We start from the raw sequence: 23270 nt of genomic DNA on the forward strand, positions 1-23270 counted from the left end.
GGACACACTGATGATGGAAGTGGCCTTAGATTTATTATGAAGTTGCAAGGAAAGAACAGGGTTTGGGGCTTATCACTCACTTTAACACGTTAGAAGCCAGAAAGCAAAGTGAGAATATGAGAGTATACAATAGTATACCTTTAGAATATTTCAGTGAATTTAGATCTTGTATTTCTTCTATGATGGAAAAGGTGAATCATCTGGAGCCTCTGGACTCCAGTTATTTAGTTATTTTATGAACATTTTCTGGGAGGAAGATATCTGCATCCCATGAGTAAAGGCCTCCAAGAGGAAAGTGGGTGGAACCAGGAAATGGTCCCTCCAGGCTCATTCTACTAGTGATGGAAGTTAGTTGTTCAAACAACACTTATTTCTCATCCTAGTCCCATCTGGAAAGTTTCATCTCTCATTTTCTCTCACTTTTTATGGTATCTACCCAGATCCCATATTTGGTGCAGAGAGTGGGTGCTGTTTTTTAAAGGCCATTTTTCATCTGCCTTTGTACCATTACATTTTTATAAAATTATCTCAATGGTAACATAATTTAAAAGAATCATAGAATGTCTTCTGTATGGCTTTTCTAAGTTAAATTTCTCCGGTTCTTCATATAAAGACTCATCCCCTTCCTAATCACTCTCCCATTGGACAAATTTTAATTTGTCCGTGTCTGCATTAAAATAAAATGCTTTAGGGCTTCCCTGGTGGCGCAGTGGCTGAGAGTCCGCCTGCCGATGCAGGGGACGCGGGTTCGTGCCCCGGTCCGGGAGCATCCCACATGCCGCGGAGCAGCTGGGCCCGTGAGCCATGGCTGCTGAGCCTGCGCGTCTGGAGCCTGTGCTCCGCAACGGGAGAGGCCACAGCGGTGAGAGGCCCGCGTAACGCAAAAAAATAAATAAATAAATAAATAAATAATAAAAAATAAAATAAAATAAAATGCTTTAAACAGGAAAATACACTATAGTTGTAGTTAACAAGAGCAGAAAGATGAGGAAGCAGGCCTCTGACCTTCTTTGTCCTACCTGCCTGTGGCAACCACGCCACTTTATTGATCCATTATATTATGGTGCACAAAAATTCCTAAGTCTGTTTCACATGAATTGCCAAATATCCAGGTCTTCTCAGTTGATTTTTGAATCCTGAACCCAGATATATTATAGTTGTCAGGGTTCTTGATTGTAAATAACAGAAACCGACTACAGTCCCTGAAGTAGAAATGGATTGTATTGGATGGGTATCTGGTGGCTCTTAGAAGCAAAGAAAAGTAGAAATGGATCAGATACTCACCACAGTAGCAGGCTGCTCAGGACATGCCACTCACCGACAGGGCACTCAGCACCCCAAGACTGGTATCTGCACCACTGGACACCTACCATCCTTGTGCTGGGTTCTACTGTCATTGAACATGCACTTTGCCCTTCCAAACTCTCCTCCCTGCACAGCCACCAGGAAGCATCCCTAATTGGCCTGAGCTGTGTTGTCACCCCATCAGGATATAAAGTCCAGGTGGCAGCATTTGATTGGCTGTGCTTAGGTCTTGTCCTTGCTCATACTCCCAGGGGAATAACAGTCATTTTGGCCTCCATAGTGGAGGGGGGCTGCTTCCCTATTATTATCTTAGGGTTCCTCCCAGATAGGTAAAGCTTTTGGACACTGGACAACCAATAGTATAAATATCTACTATATATACATTATCTTTTTTTCCTTTTTTTTTTTTTTTTTTTTTTTGCAGTATGCAGGCCTCTCACTGCTGTGGCCTCTCCCGTTGTGCAGCACAGGCTCCGGACGCACAGGCTCAGTGGCTATGGCTCACGGGCCTAGCTGCTCCACGGCATGTGGGATCCTCCTGGACCGGGGCACGAACCCATGTCCCCTGCATCGGCAGGTGGACTCTCAACCACTGTGCAACCAGGGAAGCCCTTTAATTTTTATTTCATATTGGAGTATAGTTGATTTACAATGTTGTATTAGTTTCAGGTGTATAGCAAAGTGATTCAGTTATATATATACAGGTGACTATTCTTTTTCAAAATCTTTTCCCATTTAGGTGATTACAGAATATTGAGTAGAGTTTCCTGTGCTATACAGTAGATCCTTGTTGGTTATCTATTTTAAATATGGTAGTGTGGGGAATCCCTGGCGGCCCAGTAGTTAGGACATGGGCTTTCCACTGCCGTGGGCCCAGGTTCAATCCCTGGTTGGGGAACTAAAAAAAGCCACATGACACAACCAAAAAAATAATGCCAAAAAAATACCAAACCAAAAAATAATAATAATAAATAAACAAACAAATAAATATAGTAGTGTGTATATGTCAGTCCCAAACTCCCAATTTATCCCTTTCCCCCACCTTTCCCCTTTGGTAACTGTAAGTTTGTTTTCTAAGTCTGTGAATCTGTTTCTGTTTTGGAAATAAGTTCATTTGTATCATTTTTGTTAGGTTCCACATATAAGCAATATCGTATGATATTTGTCTTTGTCTGACTTACTTCACTTAGTATGATAATCTCTAGGTCCAGCCATGTTGCTGCAAATGGCGTTATTTCATTCTTTTTAATGGCTGAGTAATATTCCATTGTATATATGTACCACATCTTCTTTATCCATTCATCTGTTGATGGACATTTAGGTTGCTTCCATGTCTTGGCTATTGTAAACAGCACTGCAATGAACACTGAGGTGCAGGTATCCTTTTGAACCATGGTTTTCTCCAGATATATGCCCAGGAGTGGGATTGCTGGATCATATTTAGTTTTTTAAGGAACTTCCATACTGTTCTCCATAGTGCCTGTACCAATTTACATTCCCACCAGCAGTGTAGGAGGGTTCCCTTACTCCACACCGTCTCCAGCATTTATTGTTTGTAGACTTTTTGATGATGGCCATTCTGACCAGTGTGAGGTGATATCTCATTGTAGTTTTGATTTACATTTCTCTAATAATTAGTGATGTTGAGCATCTTGGCATCAATATGTCTTCTTTGGAGAAATGTCTATTTAGATCTGCCCATTTTTTGATTGGGTTGTTTGGTTTTTTGATATTGAGCTACATGAGCTGTTTGTAAATTTTGGAGATTAATCCCTTGTTGGTCACATCATTTCCAAATATTTTCTCCCATTCTGTGGGTTGTCTTTTTGTTCTGTTTATGGTTTCCTTTGAAGTGCAAAAGCTTTTGAGTTTAATTAGGTCCCATTTGTTTATTTTTGTTTTATTTCCATTACCCTATGGATTGAAAAAGATACTGATACAATTTATGTCAAAGAGTGTTTCGCCTATGTTTTCCTCTAGAGTTTTTGTTATCCATTCAGCCAGTCTATGTCTTTTGGTTGAAACATTTAATCTGTTTATATTTAAGGTAATTATTGATATGTATGTTCTTACTGCCATTTTGTTAATCATTTTATTTTTTGTTGTTGTTGTTGTTGTTGTTGTTATTGTTGTTTTCCCGGTATGCGGGCCTCACACTGTTGTGGCCTCTCCCGTTGCGGAGCGCAGGCTCAGTGGCCATGGCTCACGGGCCCAGCCGCTCCGCGGCATGTGGGATCTTCCCGGACCGGGGCACGAACCCGTGTCCCCTGAATTGGCAGGCGGATTCTCAACCACTGCGCCACCAGGGAAGCCCTGTTAATCATTTTAGATTTGTTTTTGTAGGCGTTTTTTCTCCCCTTCCTGTTTTGTTCTCTTCTCTTGTGATTTGATAACTAACTTTAGTGTTGTGTTTGGATTCCTTTTTCTTTTGTGTGTGTGTGTGTATCTATTATAGATTTTTTTTTTTTTTTTTTTTTTTTTTTTTTTTTTTTTTGCGGTATGCGGGCCTCTCACTGTTGTGGCCTCTCCCGTTGCGGAGCACAGGCTCCGGACATGCAGGCCCAGTGGCCATGGCTCACGGGCTTAGCCGCTCCGCGGCATGTGGGATCTTCCCGGACCAGGGCACGAACCCGTGTCCCCTGCATCGGCAGGCGGACTCTCAACCACTGCGCCACCAGGGAAGCCCTGTTAATCATTTTAGATTTGTTTTTGTAGGCGTTTTTTCTCCCCTTCCTGTTTTGTTCTCTTCTCTTGTGATTTGATAACTAACTTTAGTGTTGTGTTTGGATTCCTTTTTCTTTTGTGTGTGTGTGTGTATCTATTATAGATTTTTGGTTTGTAATTACCATGAGGTTTTGATATAGCAGTCTATATATAAACAAGATTGTTTTAAGTACTGGCCTTTTAATTTCAAATGCATTTCCAATATCCTGCATTTGTATTCTCCTCTTCTCACGACTGCTGGTTTTGATAACCATATTTGTGTGTGGATGATTTCCTACCTTTACTCTATGTTTGCCTTTACCAGTGAGCTTTTCCATTAGTAATTTTCTTGTTTCTAGTTGTGGCCTTTTCTTATCCACCTAGAGAAGTTCCTTTAGCATTTGTTGCAATGCTGGTCTTGTGGTGCTGAATTCTTTTGGCTTTTGCTTCTCTGTAAAGCTTTTGATTTCCCCAAATCTGAATGAGAACCTTGCTGGGTATATAAATTTTCATTTTGTTAATTTGATTTCAAACTTAAAACTAATATCTTTCAAGTAATGGTGCTATCATGCAGTTAATTAGTTTTCATTACCAGGTTTCTGCTGCTACACATTTTCTAAGCTAGTCCTTTGTGTTTCTCCAGACTCAGTCAAAGGATTGCACAGGATAAGGTCAAAAGTAAGCATTGTGACCAGGCTTCCCTCTAGTTTGAGGACCACATGTATATCTTCAGGAAATAGTTGTCCAAACCTAAACTCAAACGTATTCCTCCCCACATCCCCAAGAAGAGAATGCAACCTTCAGCTGGGTGAAAGAAAGCTGGTACAGGATACTTAACAATATTTCAGAAAAGTAGAGCTCAAATATTCTAAGACTGAGAATTGCCTCAGTTGATGTCTATCTCTCTATCCACTACCATCACCTCAAGTCACAGACAGCACAGTGTGAAGACACAAAATTTCCAGCCCTCAAACCATATAGAGAGGTATAGAGAGGAAAACAAAGTGCAGCAAACTGGTTTCAGAAGTTTACAGAGGAAAAAGAATCCTGATTCAAAGCAAATTGAAAGTAGAAAATCTAGATGGAATGTGAGCAAAATGAAAAAATAAATTGCAAGGCAATTTTATAAACATACTTGCTTTTCCAACAATTCACAGAAAGAAAAGAACATAAACATGGTAGATAAAGGACACAATTTAGAAGAGCCCTAGAAACAAGGGAATTGCCTACAAATGCTTTCCACCACAAAACATTTTAAGAACATGCATTAAATAAAACAAGAGCTCACATACCCTGTGATGAAAAAATAAAACAGCAAGATGAGCTGAAAGAAAATAAGGACAAAACAACATAATTATAAAACTAATAAAAGTAAAACAACAAGGAACAAAGTAGAAATACCTAAAACTTGATTTTCTAACATAGAGCAAAAGTTTGAAGTGGGCTTCCCTGGTGGCGCAGTGGTTGAGAGTCCGCCTGCTGATGCAGGGGACATGGGTTCGTGCCCCAGGCCGGGAAGATCCCACATGCCGTGGAGCGGCTGGGCCCGTGAGCCATGGCCGCTGAGCCTGCGCATCCGGAGCCTGTGCTCCACAACGGGAGAGGCCACAGCAGTGAGAGGCCCGCGTACCGCAAAAAAAAAAAAAAAAAAAAAGTTCGAAGCAATCACAGTAAATACAGATTTAAAAAACCCAAGACTAAAGTAAGTAGAAAGAAGGAAGGTAATGGAGACTAAAGATTATCTAATATAATCACAAATGACGGCCCTCATATAGTAAACCCATTAAATTAAAAATATTCAAGAGAATACCCCTGAAACAAAGGAAAGTGAATCTGCAGAATTAAAAAATATACTGTGTTTCATAAAACTTCAACATGGAACATTCAATACTGAGACATATCATGACTTACCTACTGAAACTCAAAAGTAAGAAAGAATTATTTGGGCATTCAGACAAACAATATCAAATTATCTGCAGGAGACGAACTGACCTCAGAATTTAATGTCAGAAAACAGGAACAATGACTAAAGTAACATTAACCAAGAGTGTCTTATCCAAATAAATTGTCATTCCAGTACATAGGCAAAGTGGACTTTCCTAAACATGCAAAAAATCAGGAAACACAGCACCCATGAGCCTCTCAAAAAAACTACTTGGTGATATCCTGGGATTTTAGAGAAAAATTTAAGAAAAAAAGGAACAGAGAAACCATATAAAGGGCTTTCGGTGAACACCAAATCTATTTAAATATAGACCAGTACAAATTGTTGCACTGCCACTGAAGAGAACATTACTGTTGCAAACACATAAAAGTTGGGGAGAGAGGGTGTGAAGATGGGGGGCCATGTGAGCATGTTATCCCCATCTTTCATAGAAGGGGTCAACTAATGTATGAATTTGAAACACGTGACTCAAACACGCTTAGTGACTTTGAAAATCTCTTCTTAATCTTTTTTTTTTTTTTTTAAGCTTTTTTTGGCTGCACCCCATGGCATGTGCGATCTTAGTTCCCCAACTAGGGATTGAACCCGCGCCTCCTGCATTGGAAGGTGGAGTCTCAAGCACTGGACTGCCGGGGAAGTCCCTCTCTTCTTAATCTTAAAGAGATCTTTTAGGAGCTAATATTTCTTATAAAGAAGAAAATGTTATTGGAAATTCAGCAATTCTTTGCACTTAAATTTTGTTTTCTAAGAAATCCAAGTTGTTTTCATCTATGAAATACAAGTGAAACTAAATCAAATACTATTATTTGTTTGATAGTAAAGGAGACTTAACATGAGATGATGTTACACCCATGGGGTTAGGACAGTACAGGTGAATATTAAATACAGTTTATCTCCCCTTTAAAAAATGTACATTTATTTCATTGTGTTCATATCTACTAAGCCAATGGTTTCAAATTATACCTTACATGGTATATACAATTTGCCAAAACTTATCAAACTGTACACTTAAAATGGGTATATTTTATTGGATGCAAATTTACCTTGATGAAGTTTATTTAAAAGATTTGTTTAAATTACGCCCTATTGGAGCCTGCTTAGAGGACCAGGGAAGAAATGAAGGTAAAGGTCACTGGGGAGGGCTTTCCCCTCCCCCAGCTCTCACCCATGGCTTTTTAATTAACCTGGGCAGTTTAGAATTTCTTTCTTTCACACAAAGACTTCAACACAGGGTTCCATAGCTTTATGGAAGAAAAAAAAGGAACACAACTGTTTTAAAAGTAGATATCAGTTGACCTGAATATAAACATAAATTGTGTACAGTTGTAGGTGGTGGGTAGGAGAAATAAGCTAACATAGTAATTCCAGTGAATTAAAGGTAAACATATTTGAAGCAAACATTTTTGGATGAGACACACACTTCCGCTTTCCAGAGTGGCTTCAACCCAGGTCCTTCCTGGGCAGATGGAGGTGGTCTCCAGATGGCCAGTGGTGTTTTTGCATGTGTGATTGGGCCTCACGGGGTCTCGGACAATCACTCCCTACAACTCGCCCTCTATGGCTTCCCCCAGCCCTGATCAAATTACCAGCAGGCCCAGGCCAGGGAGTGGCTGGCCAGGGTCCTGCTCTCACAAAACGTTTTCAGTTTCTCTAACAATTTTTCCCCTCATCCTTGCAATGTTTTGGCAGCTGTGGGACCTCTTTTGCTCCTCCCTTTGAACTTGCCTAATGCTTCGAGCCGCAGGGGAGACCCAAAACCCTGCAGAACATCCCGGAATGCAAAGCATTTGCAATGAGTCACAGCTGCAGAGGTGCCAGCAAGGGTTGTTCCAGACTGAGAGAGGGAATGAGGGAGGAGGGGTCGGTGGCAGCAACTGCAGAGCTTGTGTCAAAGGCTAGACCGGGAAAGAGGAGCAGCAGCACTGGCTGAAATGAAGAAAGAAAACAACCAGGGAAAAGCTGTGTAGGGACCCCTCCTCTGAAGCATCCCCGCCTGCTCTGCATGGAGCTGTGGGCTCTTAATAAACACATCCTCTAAGCCCCAAACATTTTCACAGGAAAAACGACCTGGAATATAGAGGACTGCAAGTTAGCTGAAGGAAAATGATCCTGACAATCCTCTAACCAGCAACCAGAAAGGGCTGAGCCCACTGAGCTTTGCAGTACTCTATTTTAAGAAGCTCTTTAAAAATGCAGTAGGCGTTCTCTCCTTTTATGCCAACAGAGGGGGCATTCACTGGCTCTTTCTTCCTGCCTGAAAGCACTCCTCCCTTTTAAGTCCTGGAGAGAGCCTTTGGTGTCAAAACACTACCCTCTTTTAAGTGTATTTATTGATAACTATGAATAGAGAATACATTCGTAATATCCATGCAAAATATCTGAAAAACTGTAAAATAAGAAGTAAGTGCCCTTCTCACTTGTGTTCACCCGTCACCTAGTTCTCCATCCTGGAAGCAAGCATTGTTATTTGTTTCTTGAATATTTTTCCAGAAGTGTTTTTTGCATGTACAAACATGTCTGGTATATGTAAAGTTTTGTACAAAGAGTATGTGTTACACGATGTTCCATTCTTTATTTTCCATAAACTTAGAAAACTGTTTCATATCAATACAAATAGAACTCCCCTGTTTATTTATTGATTTTTAACTAGGTATTTAAACAATAGCCTGTTAATACACATGTTGGTTATTTTCAATCTTCCCCTATTCCAATCTGTGCTTCAGTGAATATCTTTGAACATATGTCATGTGCAGGTATACATGTAGGTCAGATTTCTAGAGGTGGGATGTCACATTTTGACATTTTGATAGATATTTTGTCAAATTTCCCTCCATAGAGATTATACAAATGTATATGCACATCCATGAGAGTTTCCCCTATTCAACTTTTTTACCTTTGCCAGTTGATAAGTTAAAAACTGGTATCTCGTTGTAATTTTAGTTTAGTTTCTTCTTTAACAAATGAGGCTGAGCATCTTTACCTATGTTTGAGAGCTGCTGGCATGTTCTTTTCTGTGAACTATGTTCTCTGCCCATTCTCTATGGCATTGTTTGTTCTGATTCACTGAACTCTGTATGTTAAGGAAAATAGTCCTTTGTCGATGTATATACAGGACAATTTTTTTCCACTTGATTTTTCTCTTCCCTTTGTACTTACATTGTTTATTTCATACTGAACTCTCTTTAGTTTTATGTTGTTGAAGTTATCTTTTTATTCTTGGCATCCAGAAAGTTTAGCATTTAGATTGTATGTCCCCTGAAATGACAAAATTTCCCCCCATATCATTTCCTTGAAGATTTGTTATTCTATGTTTAGCATTTTAACCTGATCCAGCCGGGATTTATTGTAGTGGCAGGATAAGTAGGGCTCCATCTATGTCTTCCTCAGGTGCCTATCCAGTTGTTCCAACACCATTTACTGAATAATCCAATCCTCACCCATGCTACCTCTATCAGAAACTAAGTTTCCATATAAATTTGTGCAGTAGTTTTTTATTGCTACATAAAAAAATCACGAGAAATTTAGGAACAAAATAACACACATTTATTACCACAGCTTCTGTGGGTCAGAAATCCAGGCACACGTTTACCTGGGTCTTCTGCTTCAGGGTCTCTCACAAAACTGCAAAGTGTCAGCCAGGACTGGGGTCTCATCTGAGGCTGGCCTGAGGAAGGATTTGCTTCCAAGCTCACGTGGCTGTTGGCAGGATTCAGTTCGATGAGGGGATGTCAGATTGAGGGCCTCAGCTTCCTGCTGGCTGGTTGGAGGAGACCACTCTTAAGTTTCTTGCCACGTGGGCCTCTCCTATGGCAGGAAGCTTCATCAATGCCAGCAAGGGGCAGTGTCAGCAGAGTCCGCTAGCAAGGTAGACGTGCAATATACAGAAGCCACATTCCATCAGCCATGGCGTAACCTAGAAGAAAGCCAGAGGCCCCACTCACATGCAAGGGGAGAGGATTACACAAGGGATTAATTGGGTGCCATCCTAGAGTCTGTCTGCTTCTGGGCCCCAATGATTGGTGTCCCTCCCACATGCAAAATGCACCCACCTCTAAAGTTCTCCAGAAGTCTCATCCCATTACAGCATCACTTTGAGGTCCAGAATCTCAACCTCTAAATCAGTCCCAGGTGGGGCTGAAGCACCTCAGGTGTGGTTCATTAAGTCCAGTCCCCAGAGCACAATTCCTCTGCCTGTGAACCTGTGAGACTAAAGAGACAAGTCATCTGCCCACATACCCAACGTACAGAGGTGGGATGGCAAAGGATGACAGCCGTAGCCACTCCCTTTCAAAAAGGGAGAAAACTGGGGTGTGCAAAGGAGTCACTGTCCATAGCAACTCACAGGTTTGGGTTTGTTCAAAATTTCCATAGCTCAATAGCAATATTATTCTATTTCATGCATTTGTTTTTTTCTGCTCCTTTCTTTATAAATACATATAGTTTATTTTTTTATTACTCCTCTTTTAGTCACCACCTTCATCATTATCACTTAATTCGTGCTTACTAATTCAAAGTACTTTTTTTTTTTTTTTTTTTTTTTGCTGTACGCAGGCCTCTCACTGTTGTGGCCTCTCCCGCTGCGGAGCACAGGCTCCGGACGCGCAGGCTCAGCGGCCATGGCTCACGGGCCCAGCCGCTCCGCGGCATGTGGGATCTTCCCGGACCGGGGCACAAACCCGTGTCCCCTGCATCGGCAGGCGGACTCTCAACCACTGCGCCACCAGGGAAGCCCCAAAGTACTTTTCTAAGTGCTTTACACATATTAACTTATTTAACCCTCACAACAGCCTGATGAGGGTAAGTACTATTGTTATCCTTATTTTACCTAAGAGCAAAATGAAGTACTGAGAGGTTAAATAACTTTCCAAGAGCGTGCAGGTAGTAAGTGGCAGAGTCAGACATAAGATGAGTATTCCTAGAAGAATAATTTATAGGAGGTTTGAGTGAAGGAGGAACTGAACCGGTGTTGTCCGCTGGCAAAAATTCTTCCCTGTTCCTGGTCACACAAAGTTGTATGTGTGAGCACATGTGTGTGTGCGTGTGTGTGATGCTTTAGCCGTTTCTGTTCCCCAGTGAGTAGCGATCAACAGCTGCGGGGCTATTCACAATTCATAGGTATTTTTTTCCTACCTTATTTCACTGACAGGCTGTTTCCAGCAAATACAGCAAGGGTGTGTGTTTCTTCTTTTACCCCTCCCAACCCTGCCACTCCTCAGTGCCACCTGGGAACTCCTGCAGCCGCCTAAGCCAGCCTGTTTGCCTCCCTCTCTGACAAGGGAGTGTGGAATTCTCCCTCATGGCGTAGGCACGCCACACGGAGGAATCTGTTTGGGATCCACACTAAAAGGCCTCTGCCTGGCACCTGCACCAGCCCTCACTGAATCTGGCATCACTTCCTCTTTGTTGTAGATCAGGGCTTGTAGTTTCACTTTGGTTGCCCATTCAGTACCATTCCCCTTTTCTCGCCTTCTAATAAAAGCCCAACTTTTTTCAAGCATCCAACATACCCCCCCACACAGCCCAGGAGATTCAGGGGAAGATGGCTCCATCCCTTGATTCTCAGTCAAGAAATGGGCTGTGGTTGACCTAAACCGATTTCAGTGATTCTTCCCCCTCCTTCACCTGTGTTTGGTTCAGTGACCGAGGTTTGAGCCAAACAGCACGTGGCAATCCCTTTGGTGACAGTTATTGATCCAGAGGCAGGCATGTGAACTAAGTTGGCCTATCAGGACTTTTATGGCTTTCTCACCTAGAGGAGGTGAACAAGAAATCAGGTAGCCAAAATTGCTATGGGCAGCCACAAGAGGAACACAAGGGGAACCAGCATTCAGATGAATCCTAGGGACAACAGCAAAAAGAGTCAGAGAAAATCTGGGTGACTGATGATATTGTCCAGCCTGACATATCTTTGGAGTTCCTGTTATATGACCTGATACATTTCCCTATTTTTTAAGCCAGTCTGAGTCAGACTTTCTGCTACTTGCAGTCAAAAGCTTCCTAATTAGTACAGAATTAAAGAAGTTGCCTAGTTTGGTCAAACATATATCTTGTATTTTTGTTGTTTTAGCTTTTTCACTTATTTTTGAGGATGTTCAAAACTAACTAGGAGTTCAGATTACCTTCATGAACTCTACTAGTTCAATCAGAATTTTAAACTATCGAAAAGTATGATCAGCTTCAAAACACAGAGCAGCAAGGGAAGCTCAGCTTTGCAGTAATTGTCATACTCAAGGAAGCAGGGGGAATCCCACAGCATTACATGGGTACAGGCCTCCTTAGACTTCCCACTGTATTTATCTCTCTATATGCCAGTCACCCGCACTGCGGGGTGTGGGGTGCTTGAGGCAGGGATTGGGTCCTCCTCATCCAATGTCTTTGTATAGGACCTGCAACTTAAGAACGAGTGCCAGGCACAAAACACTCCAATGTTCATTTCTAAATCTCAGAGTAATTCCAAAAGCCCTTAGGATGCCCCAGGTATAAAAACTGAAATCAGAATAGCACTCTGAGTATATAAGGGGAGGTGCTGAATAAGTAAAGACTTCTCTGAATTTTCAGAACCCGTAACTATGGTGGAGTGCAGGAAGAAATGTTACATCAGGGTTTTTCTTCCTCAATTACTCATTGTGTTGTTTGTGCTAAATTTGTTGTATATTATGTCTGAGTGGTCCTTACTACTCTTCTTCTCCCAGAGAAAAGGAAAGAGTTTTTGTACTTCAAGCCCAGCATGGAGGATTGATCTAAGTGAGTGTAGAGGAGGATGAGATAAGGCTGAGCTTAGAACTAGGCATTTCGGGGCTTCCCTGGTGGCACAGTGGTTAAGAATCCGCCTGCCAATGAAGGGGACACGGGTTTGAGCCCTGGTCCAGGAAGATCCCACATGCTGTGGAGCAACTAAGCCCGTGAGCCACAACTGCTGAGCCCATGCACAACTACTGGGCTCGTGAGCCACAACTACTGAGCCTGCAAGCCACAACTGCTGAGCCCATGCACAACTACTGAAGCCCACACACCTAGAGCTCATGCTCCGCAACAAGAGAAGCCACCACAATGAGAAACCCACACACCGCAACGAAGAGTAGCCCCTGCTCACTGCGACTAGAGAAAGCCTGCGCACAGCAAAGAAGACCCAACGCAGCCAAAAATAAATAAATAGATAAGTTTATTTAAAAAAGAACTAGGCATTTCCCCAAACTTGGGTAGCTGGGAAAGGGCAGCTTTTACAGGTTTCCAGGAAGTGACAGGGATGGGACTCCATTTGCACAGTGTTTCAGGTAAGGGATTGAGGGAATGCCTGTGTCTCTGGGAGTGAGTTTACCCACCAGCAGAGTGGACAACTCTGAAGAGCTATCAGGTTGGCTCAGATAAAATTGTCTTAATGGCTGCCCCTGGAGGCCCAGCACTCAACAGCTGCCGCAGTGAGCAGGAAGGGCAACCTCAACAATGTCAAGAAAATCTTGTTTCCACTCATGGTTTGTGCATTTTGCATTTTAAGAAGTCCTTTCCCACACATAGGTCACAAGTATATATATATTTTTTCTATTAGCTTCATGATAGCTTTAAAAATAAGTCTTTAATTCTTTTGGAGCCATCATTTGTTTGTATAATCGATAGGGATTTGGTTTAATTTTTCTCAATATAGTGAGCCAGTTCTCCTATCTAGTAAACAGTCCATCCTTTCCCAGACTTATATGTGGGGACCAAGTTCCAATTTAAACACAGTTCTATTTCTGAGTTCTGTCATTCTGTTCCAGTTGTCCATTTTGTCTGTTCTTGAACCAGTACCATAATGTTTGAATCATATAGCTTGGTAGTATTCTTAAATACTCTTTGCCTTTCTTTCTCAAAGTAGATTTAGCTAAATAATAGACTTGTGTTTCCAAATAAATTTTAGGATAAATTTTCAGTGTTTCTCAAAAAACAAACAAGACAACCCTGCCATTTTGACAGAGATTGAATTTAATTTATAGATTAATTTGGAGAGAATCTGCATTTTCATATTATGCCATTCTGTTCATGAGTGTGGAATACTTCTTCATTGATTCAGATCTTCTTTTATGTCCTTTAATAGAGTTTAAAATTTTTTATTATAGAGCTCTAGTGTATTCTTTGTTAATTCCTAGATATTCTAATAGTCTGTTGCTACTGTGAAATATGTCTTATTTTTCTATTATATATTTTCTAGTTTATTAGTGCTAGTGTAAAGAAATGCTATTGATTTTTGTCTCATCAATTATTTATACCTTACTGAGGACAGGTTCCATAGATTTTTCCCTGGGGAGATTTTAGTAGGTAAAAGGGGGAAGGAAAAAGAACATGAAGATACATGTGAGGACAAGAGGCTCTGCAAGAAGCCAAAAGGACAGGCTACCAGATGCTTTGGAAACCAATTTTATTACTTCATCTTTCTCCCTAAGCTTTCATAAAAGTATCCTCATTCTAGCAAAGAGGGCAGCCTCTTCAGAAATGTTTCTGCCATTCTTTCCTCCATTTCTGGTTCCACTATCGGAATCTATCTGGAGTCCAGTCCCCTCTCAGCACTGTCACCACTACCTCTGTAACCCAGGTCCTCTCCTCTAATCCAAGCAGTCACCTATGACAGTAGCCTTCCAGTTGGTCTCCCACATTCTACACTCCCCCATACAGTCTGTCCCATCAAGCCTGTCCTTTCATCATGTCACTCAGCTACTCAAAACTCTTCACTCTGGATCCTTACCTCATTTGGTTTAGAAGCCAGAGTGCTACAGTTGCTCTCCATGGGAGCTGGCTCCCCGTTTGCTCTCTGACCTCATCACCTACCATGCTCCCTTCTGTTCACTTTGTTCCAGACACATTCCAACTTGGCGAGCAAGCTGCAGCCTTGGGGCCTTAATGAATTATACTTTTCTACATAACAAATTATCCCAACACTTAGCATCTTGAAATAACAAAGCTTTATTATTTCTCAGTTTTTGAGGGTCAGAAAGCAGGGGGGTGGGGGGGGGTTCTGAATCAAGGTCTCGGATAAGGTTGCTGTCAAGCTTTTGTCTGTGGCTACAGTGGCATCTGAAGGCTCAACTGGGGGAGGGGCTACTTCTAAGCTCATTCACGAGGTTGTTGGCAAGCCTCAGGTCCTCGTGGATTTGGGGACTGAGGGCTTCCTTTCCTCCCTGACTGCTGGCCAGACACAGCCCTCAATTTCTTGCTGCGTGAGCCTCTCTGTAGAGCGGAGGGCAGCTCTCCCGGCAGCTTGCTTCCCCAGGGAGAGTGATCTGAGAGAAAATGAGCACCCAGAGTGGAAGCTGTAATTTTTTAAAAACCTAATCTCAGAAGTAACATATCACCAGATTTGCCATATTCTATTTCTTTCAAATTCAGCATACACTCCAGGAGAGGGGAGTCAAGCTCCACCTCTTAAAGAGCACCAGGCATTCATGGACATATTTTTTGTAACCATCGCAAGAACTTTGCACCAATTACATCTGCTGGCGGCGGGGGGTTGGGGGGGGGCGGTCACTGAAATGCTGACTCCTTCTCTCATTCAGGTCTCTGCTCATCATAGAGGCTTCCTGTTCCCTTCCTCTGTTTTTTTTTTTTCATAGCCCTTATCATCTGACACGTTAGGTTTTATTTGTTTATAATTTGTCTTCCCACTAGAATATTAGCTTAATAAGTGTAGGAACTTTGCTGTGCTTGCTGTTAAATCCCCAGTACCCTAGAATTATGACTGGCATATAGTAAACATTCAGTAAATACTTGTAGGGAGAGAGTAGAAAGGGGAGAAGGGAATCCCAGGAAAGGGGTCCCTGTCTTTAGTGTCTTCCAGATGGAGACCTGGTTCATGTCTTGAGTCAACTAACCATCCAACCCAGCCCCTTGGGTCTAGAGGAATCCCAGGTGCCGGGTGGCAGGTCAGAAAGGAACCGGTGGCTTATCTAACTCTATGGGAATTTGTAATACGTTAAATTATGTCACCAAAAAAGATATGTCCGAGCCCTAATCCCTACTACCTGTGAATGTGACCTTATTTGAAAAGAAGGTCTCTCCAGATGCAATTAAGTTAAAGATCTCAAGATGAGATCATCCTGGAGTTAGGGTGGGCCCTAAATTCAATGGCTGGTGTCCTTATAAGGGGAAAGGGAGATCTGAAGCACAAAGACACAGGGAGAAGAAGGCCAAGTGAAGACGGAGGCAGAGATTGTATTTATGCTGCCGTAAGCCAAGTAACACCTGAAGCCACCAGAAGCCAGAAGGAGAAAGGCAGGATTTTCCCTTTGGTCCTTCAGAGGGAGTGCAGCCCTGCCAACACCTTGATTGCAGACTTCTTGAGCCTCCAGAACCATGGGAGAATACATTTCTTTTGGTTAATGCCACCCAGTTTGTGGTCATTTGTTAGGGCAGCCCTAGGAAACTAATACAGGATTTAAGCACTTCTCTGAGACCCTCTTCCTTGGGCCTCTGATTATAAGTGATTAAGAAGAATCATCTATGGCTTCCCTGGTGGCACAGTGGCTGAGAGTCTGCCTGCCGATGCAGGGGACACGGGTTCGTGCCCCGGTCCGGGAAGATCCCACATGCTGTGCTTCGCAACGGGAGAGGCCACAACAGTGAGAGGCCCACATACCGCAAAAAAAAAAAAAGAAGAATCATCATCTCCAAGACTTACATAAAAACGTATGACTCAGATCATTTTTCATAACTTACATGCCAAATAAAAACCCTTTAAAATCATATTGCTAACTACACATATAACTTTTAAAAAACAACTCACTTATTATATATGCTTAGAAGTCTAACTTTGGGATATATAAGAAATGGTATCATTTGATGCCTCTACTGAAGGGGGCAAGGGCAGGAGGGAGACATTTTGAAATATATACCCTTTTGTGCTACTTGAGGTTTTATCTTGCACCTTCCTTTCCTTAACATACAAACGCACAATTAAGAAAAAAGTAGCATAGTATTCCTATTGCTTCTATAAACTAGGATGTAGTTGTCACAGAGTTATGTAAGAGTACCTTTTAGCCAACAATTGCTTAATCAAAAACAAACAACTATCGAACTATTCATTTGTTTACATAAAAAACAGCAATAGAAGCAGGCTGGTCATGGGGGGCGTTAGAGAGGAGGGAGAATCGGGAGGTGTTTGCCGAAGGGTACATAGTTTCAGTTATGCAAGATGAGTAAGTTCTAGAAAATCCGCTCTACACTATAGTGCATATAGTTAATAATACTGTTCTGCATATTCCAAAACTTGTTAAGAAGGTAGATCTTGTATTAAATATTCTTATCACAAAAAAGAGGGGAGGAGGAGATGTTTAGAGGTGATAGTTATGTTTATGGCAGTGTTTATTGTGGTGACAGTTTCATGGCTGTATACTTACTTTCAAACTCATCCAGGTAAATACGTACAGCTTTTTTTGTATATCAAGCATACTCAATTTAAAAATATTTTTTAAAAGGACACTGATATTACTAATAACAGTTTGGCACACAGTTGTGAGATTTTGGTGCTTTGTTACATTGCTGCTGCCTGAAATCTGTTGGCAAGTCAAATTTGTCTTCCTCCACTTATTTAATTTTTTTCCCTACAGAGAGCTGAGACAGGCTTATGTGTGAATGTTAAATTTAAGGATAATGATCATTGTGTCTGTCAATAAGTAAGCATTTTGGGAGATCCAAAGTAAAACTGCACTCATTGATATTCATTTCTTCTTTCTTTCATTCAAATGTATTGCCTGCATGTGCCTTGTAATGTTAGAGGCTAAGGACAAAAGCAATGAGGCAGGGAATCTGCTGTCAAGATGGTGACAGACTTGTAGCTGAGTATGCATGATTCACTACGATGGGTACAGTAATAGCACACAGCAGCCCACATGAAAGGAGTGAATTGCCATGCCAGGGACCAGCGAGGAGCTTAAAGAGGAGACCTCAGACAGTAAAAGTCATAGAGATGATTAATTTTGTTAATAGCTCCAGGATGGACTATATTACTATACTATAACTGTAATACCAGGCCATCTGAACAGAATTGTTTATTTGTCTTATATTATGAATGTCTGTGATTCTTTTTTTTTTAACGCTTCACGAATTTGTGTGTCATCCTTGCGCAGGGGCCATGCTAATCTTCTCTGTATCGTTCCAATTCTAGTATATGTGCTGTCGAAGCGAGCACTGAATGTCTGTGATTCTTGGCAGTGTATATGTCTGATGTGCCCTTAGCAAATTTCAAAGACTTCACTGGGCTCAATCACATATGTCATGGGAGGATGATGACCATCAAACAAGAGGTATAAATTGGAAGCAGAGAGAGATTTCTCTGTAAGGAAAGTAAAATGAAGGAGCTATACATTTTGCAATTAAAATTTGACATTGTTGGCTAATTCAGAACTTTAGTGATTTGGTCCATGCACTGCACTACACTTTACAATTCTCACTGTTAGGAGCTAGACAGAAACTTTATAAAACTGTTTTGAATAGTGTGGTTCTATCAAAAGGTTAGTCTTGATTTTAGAATTAAAAAAAATTTTTTAAACTTTTTTCAATTAAAAAAGATTTTAGTACAAACCAGTTTTGCAAAAGGACATCATTTGCATTCTATGGCAGAGAAGCTAACTGCTTCTCCTCTTCTTCTTGGGTACGTGGCTGGACCACATGGCCCAGCTACCCTTTTGCCGACAGGAGTAGCCCTGTGACTGAATCCCAGCCAGTGGGAGGAGCTAAACTGGTGTGTACCACTGCCAGGCCTGACCCATGAAAACCCCATGCTGACCCTTCTTGCTCTTTGTCCCTTGCAGCTGGCTGGAATGCAGATGACCCCCAGGACCACCTTGGAAGCCACAAGTTAAAAGACAGCAGAGCCTTTATCAGCTCAGCTGCCCAAATGATACACAAGGAGGAGCCCCACTGACCCATGCAGTTTACCCAGTCCTGTTCTGTGAACAAGAAATACCTCTATGATATTTCAGCCATGATATATTTTAGGGTCAGTCTGTTGCAGTAGTTAGCCTCTTCTAAGTCATACACTTGCCTAGCAAAATTCTTCCCTCTTACTTTTTTGGGGGAGGGAGGAGACACACAAGAAGGGACAAGTTGAGGGAAATTTAATTATAATGTTTGTGCTGAGCCTCTGTCATTTGCCCCTTTAAACCCATGCTCCATCCTTCTGTACCCTGCTTTCAGTCCCTGAAGACTGACTTCCATCTCTGGGCCTCTCGGCCCTCTGAGTGCCTGGGAGATGAGTGGGAGGGAGGGAAGGGAGGTCAGGATATTTCTGGCCCTGGTTTGCTCCCTGTGAGGTCCTAACCGAAGTTCACTACTCCTCTCAATCTGGCTGTTTCACATGACTGTCTCACTGCTTCCAGATTCAAGTAGCAGTTCCCTGCCCTTGTCCACGTGGGCTTTGTGTTGGTCATCCCAGCTTAGTCAGCTTCAGCCGCCATAACAAAGTACCATAGACTGGGTGGCTTCCACAACAGACATTTATTTCTCACAGTCTAGAAGCTGGGAAGTCTGAGATCAGGGTGCCAGCGTGGTGAGCTTCTGGTGAAAGCCAACTTCCTGGCTTGCAGACAGCTGCCTTCTTGCCTTGTCCTCCTCACATGGTGGGGAAAGAGAGAGAGAGAGAGAAAAAAAAACTCTCTGGTCCCTTCTCATAAAAGCAGTAGTCGCATCATGGGGACCCCACCTGCATAACCTCATCTAAACCTAATTACCTCTTTGATGCCATCACACTGGGAGGTTAGGGGCTGCAGAAGGGTAGGGGGGTCACAAACATGTAGTCCATAGCAGGCCTAGGCATGTGTTGTCAGCCAGGCTGCTATGAGACCCAGGTCACCAAAGCATCCCTTGCCCACACCTAGCCTACGCCCACCCCTGTGTGTTGTCCCTCTGTAAATAAATCCTCCTAGAATCATCCTTTGAATGTGCCGTTTCCTGTTAGCACTCTTGACTGAGACCATATTGCTTTGTTTTAACTCTCAAAAATGATAGTAGCAGGGCTTCCCTGGTGGCGCAGTGGTTGAGAGTCCGCCTGCCGATGCAGGGGACACGGGTTCGTGCCCCAGTCCGGGAAGATCCCACATGCCGCGGAGCGGCTGGGCCCGTGAGCCATGGCCGCTGAGCCTGCGCATCCGGAGCCTGTGCTCCGCAACAGGAGAGGCCACAACAGTGAGAGGCCCGCGTAAGAGGCCCGCGTACCGCAAAAAAAAAAAAAAAAAAAAAAAAGATAGTAGCAAATACTGTACATATTACCAGAACCTAGTAAGGCAATTATACATTTTAGGACAATAACCATCACAAGCAGTAATTCACAGGCAAAGTATTCCATCTCCGTCTTTAGTGGCAGCGGAACTCTCTCCACAACCCAAACCTAATATGTCAGTCCCCTTAGCCTTTACGCCAGAATCTGAACCTTAGCCCAGTATTCAAAGCCCTTCATAGTCTGGTCTCTGGCTCCTCTCCAGCATTATCATCACCATTTCCTTCCCTCTCACCCCCTGCCCCCATACCAGGAGCTGGGAGAATCGTTCCTCTGTGATTCTGCACATCACAAACCCTCTCTCTGAAACCCCTCCCATCTTCCTCTTCACTTAACTTCTGGTAGTCTTTTAGAACTCAGCTCACCTCTCTCCTGCTGGGAGAATCCTGACATCTACACCCACACCTCTCCCCATCCGCACACGTGCATGCCTTCCTAGGCTGGAGGACGCTCCTCTCACGCTGTCTCACACCACTTTACTCTCCTGCCCCCTGACTCCTGGATCATGATCCTTTTAAGGACTAGAGTTGACTGTTATTAATGTCTATATGCCCATAGTAGGTACTTCATGTTTGTTGAATGCATATCTCCAATGGTGTTAGGCTTTTGTTAAAAACTTGCATGTGCACTGGACTTCCTGTAGGGGACCTGGATAAAGCTAGGACCAAGATAGAGGCATGTTCCTCTTTTCTCCCCATTCACCCACTACAAGAGCTGGAGACTTGGCAGAAAAGTCTGTTTCTCTTCCAGCATCTCTGCACTTCCCTCCTCCCCATATGGAATGAAGACAAAACTCACCACCCCTGCCTTTAACACGTTCAACTCACCGCAAATTCCCTATGAGTAGGACCTGAGTTACTCAAGTTTTGGTGTTACACACTTTTAGGGTTGGTTGTTTTTTTTTTTTAATTTAACTTTCTGAATAGGTAATACATCCTCAAGAGTCAAAACCAAAACGTATAAAAAGTTATATAGTGAAATGTCTCCCCTCACCCAACCAATGTTTCCATTAACCCAGTTCCTACCCTCCATATGTAACCACTCTTCTTAATTTCTTACATATACTCAGTTCCAGAATTGTTTAGTGCAAATACAAGCAAATTTCAAATATACGTTCTTATATTTCTCACTTCTTTACCAAAGAATGCCATACTTTTTTGAACAGTGTTTTGTTTTGTTTTTTACTTAACAGGTTTTGGAAACCTTTCCTTACCTGTTCATAACTTGTTTCCTCATTCTTTTGTGCAGCTGAACAATATTCCAGTATGTGAATGCATCATAATTTACTTAACTAAACCTTTATTGATAGACATTTGGGTTGCTTCTAGTCTTTTTTTTGTAATACCTATAATGATGCACATTACAAATTTTTTTAATTTATTTTTTTGTATTGAAGTATAGTTGACTTACAATCCTGTATTTGTTTCAGGTGTACAGCAAAGTGATTCGGTTATACATATATCTATATATATATCTATATTCTTTTTCATTTTTTTCCATTATAGTTTATTATAAGATAATGAATATAGTTCCCTGTGCTTTACAGTAAATCCTTGTTTATCTATTTTATTTATAGTAGTATGCACCTGTTAATCCCATACTCCCAATTTATCCCTCCCCTGCTTTCCCTTTGGCAAACATAAGTTTGTTTTCTACGATAGTGATGCACATTTAATCTTGACATGATGCTATACTATTCAATGTATAATTCTTTTAACATTTTGACTTTATACTTTATTTCAAGAAACTTTTCATCTGTGGGCCCATCAATACATGACATTTGCTAAAGAATACATTAAGGTTAAACCACAAATCAATGACCTGAAAAAGTTTTTTAACTTTATGAGTTCATTTCTGGGCATTTATCCATAAAAATATTGGACGACATAGCAGAGTATGAGTTCATTTCAATGGAGCAGTGCGTGTGTAAGCTTTGCAGTTTCTGCCAAGGTCATTTGGACAAAGGAGCATTCCGATTCCCCTTGGGAAAAATCTTAATCATTCTTGTGCTTTTGATGATCAGTAATATTTTAATATTACTTGGGATGCTAATGTGTTGTATTCATCAGAAGTTACAAAAAGAGGAAGGACTCAGAGAGTCCATCCAGAGTACCATAAGCCTTTGAAGAAAGGCATTATGCATCAGTGTCAAACCGTGCTCTCCAAAGGCTGAGAGGTCAGTTGTGGGTTCCCTGTCTACTTCCCAGTACAGAATAGACATGTGTGGGATTTTGTATGTTTATCCTGTACATCCCTGCTGCTGTACGGACTGGTGTCCCACTTGGCCACAGGGCATTCCATCCAGCGGCTCCCTCCTATGTGGCTGGTTGGCAGGGTTGATTAATGAGGCGAGCCCTCAGGCATGGCACATGCTACATCTACTAAAGCGCAGTGATGGGCTAGAAAGGGCCAATTGAGTATTACTAGAACTTACCAAAGACTTGTAGGACCTCAAAGAGAAGGACCGTGGGTCTTATGAAGCTACTTAGCCTAAACAATGTCTGAGCTTTAGACCCAACCTCAATACGAGACGCATCTCCCTTCAAGAAGGCTGGACCTCCAGGCCCTCTGAGACAGAACCAACTGAGGACACTCAGTGGGGCCACACCACCCTCTGCCAAACCTTGCTTTGGGGCCTAGAGACCTAAACTCATCTAAAGCAGTGAGGTGCTCCATCTCCTTTATCTCTGTACGTGTATAGTTTAGACTTTCCAAAGTGAAGGTCTTTTTTTGATTTAAGAAAATGAAACAAAAGAAAAAGATGAAGGTAAAATCAGAGGTCTAAATTAGAGAGAACTACTGCTGAAAGATATAGGTTTAAAGCCTTTTTATGAATAGTTTTTACAAACTTTGGCTTTATTTTGACTGTGAGCCTTCCTAACTCTTCTGAGCCTCTGGTAATGGTATTATATCTCTTTTATAGGTTTCTGGAACTCTCTCCAAGTAACTCATTCCGCTTCTTCCCATCTCACCAGTCATCAGGTTGGAAACCCTAAATTGGATGAACTACTCTATTCCATTTCTGATATTTATTAGGTAAGAATTTTTAATTATATTATGGTTTCCATGTGTGTTTAT

The 23270-nt window shown here is 41.9% G+C and overlaps 1 non-coding gene across 1 annotated transcript; it reads right to left on the minus strand.

The window, feature by feature from the left end:
• Positions 1–18000: 18000 nt before the first annotated feature.
• LOC131753872 (U6 spliceosomal RNA) lies at positions 18001–18107 on the minus strand. Its single transcript, XR_009334941.1, has one exon. It is a non-coding gene; the product is annotated as a U6 spliceosomal RNA (small nuclear RNA).
• Positions 18108–23270: the final 5163 nt, after the last annotated feature.

The sequence above is a fragment of the Kogia breviceps genome, chromosome 3, assembly GCF_026419965.1.
Source record: "Kogia breviceps isolate mKogBre1 chromosome 3, mKogBre1 haplotype 1, whole genome shotgun sequence".
In the NCBI taxonomy this organism is placed as follows: Eukaryota; Metazoa; Chordata; class Mammalia; order Artiodactyla; family Physeteridae; genus Kogia; species Kogia breviceps.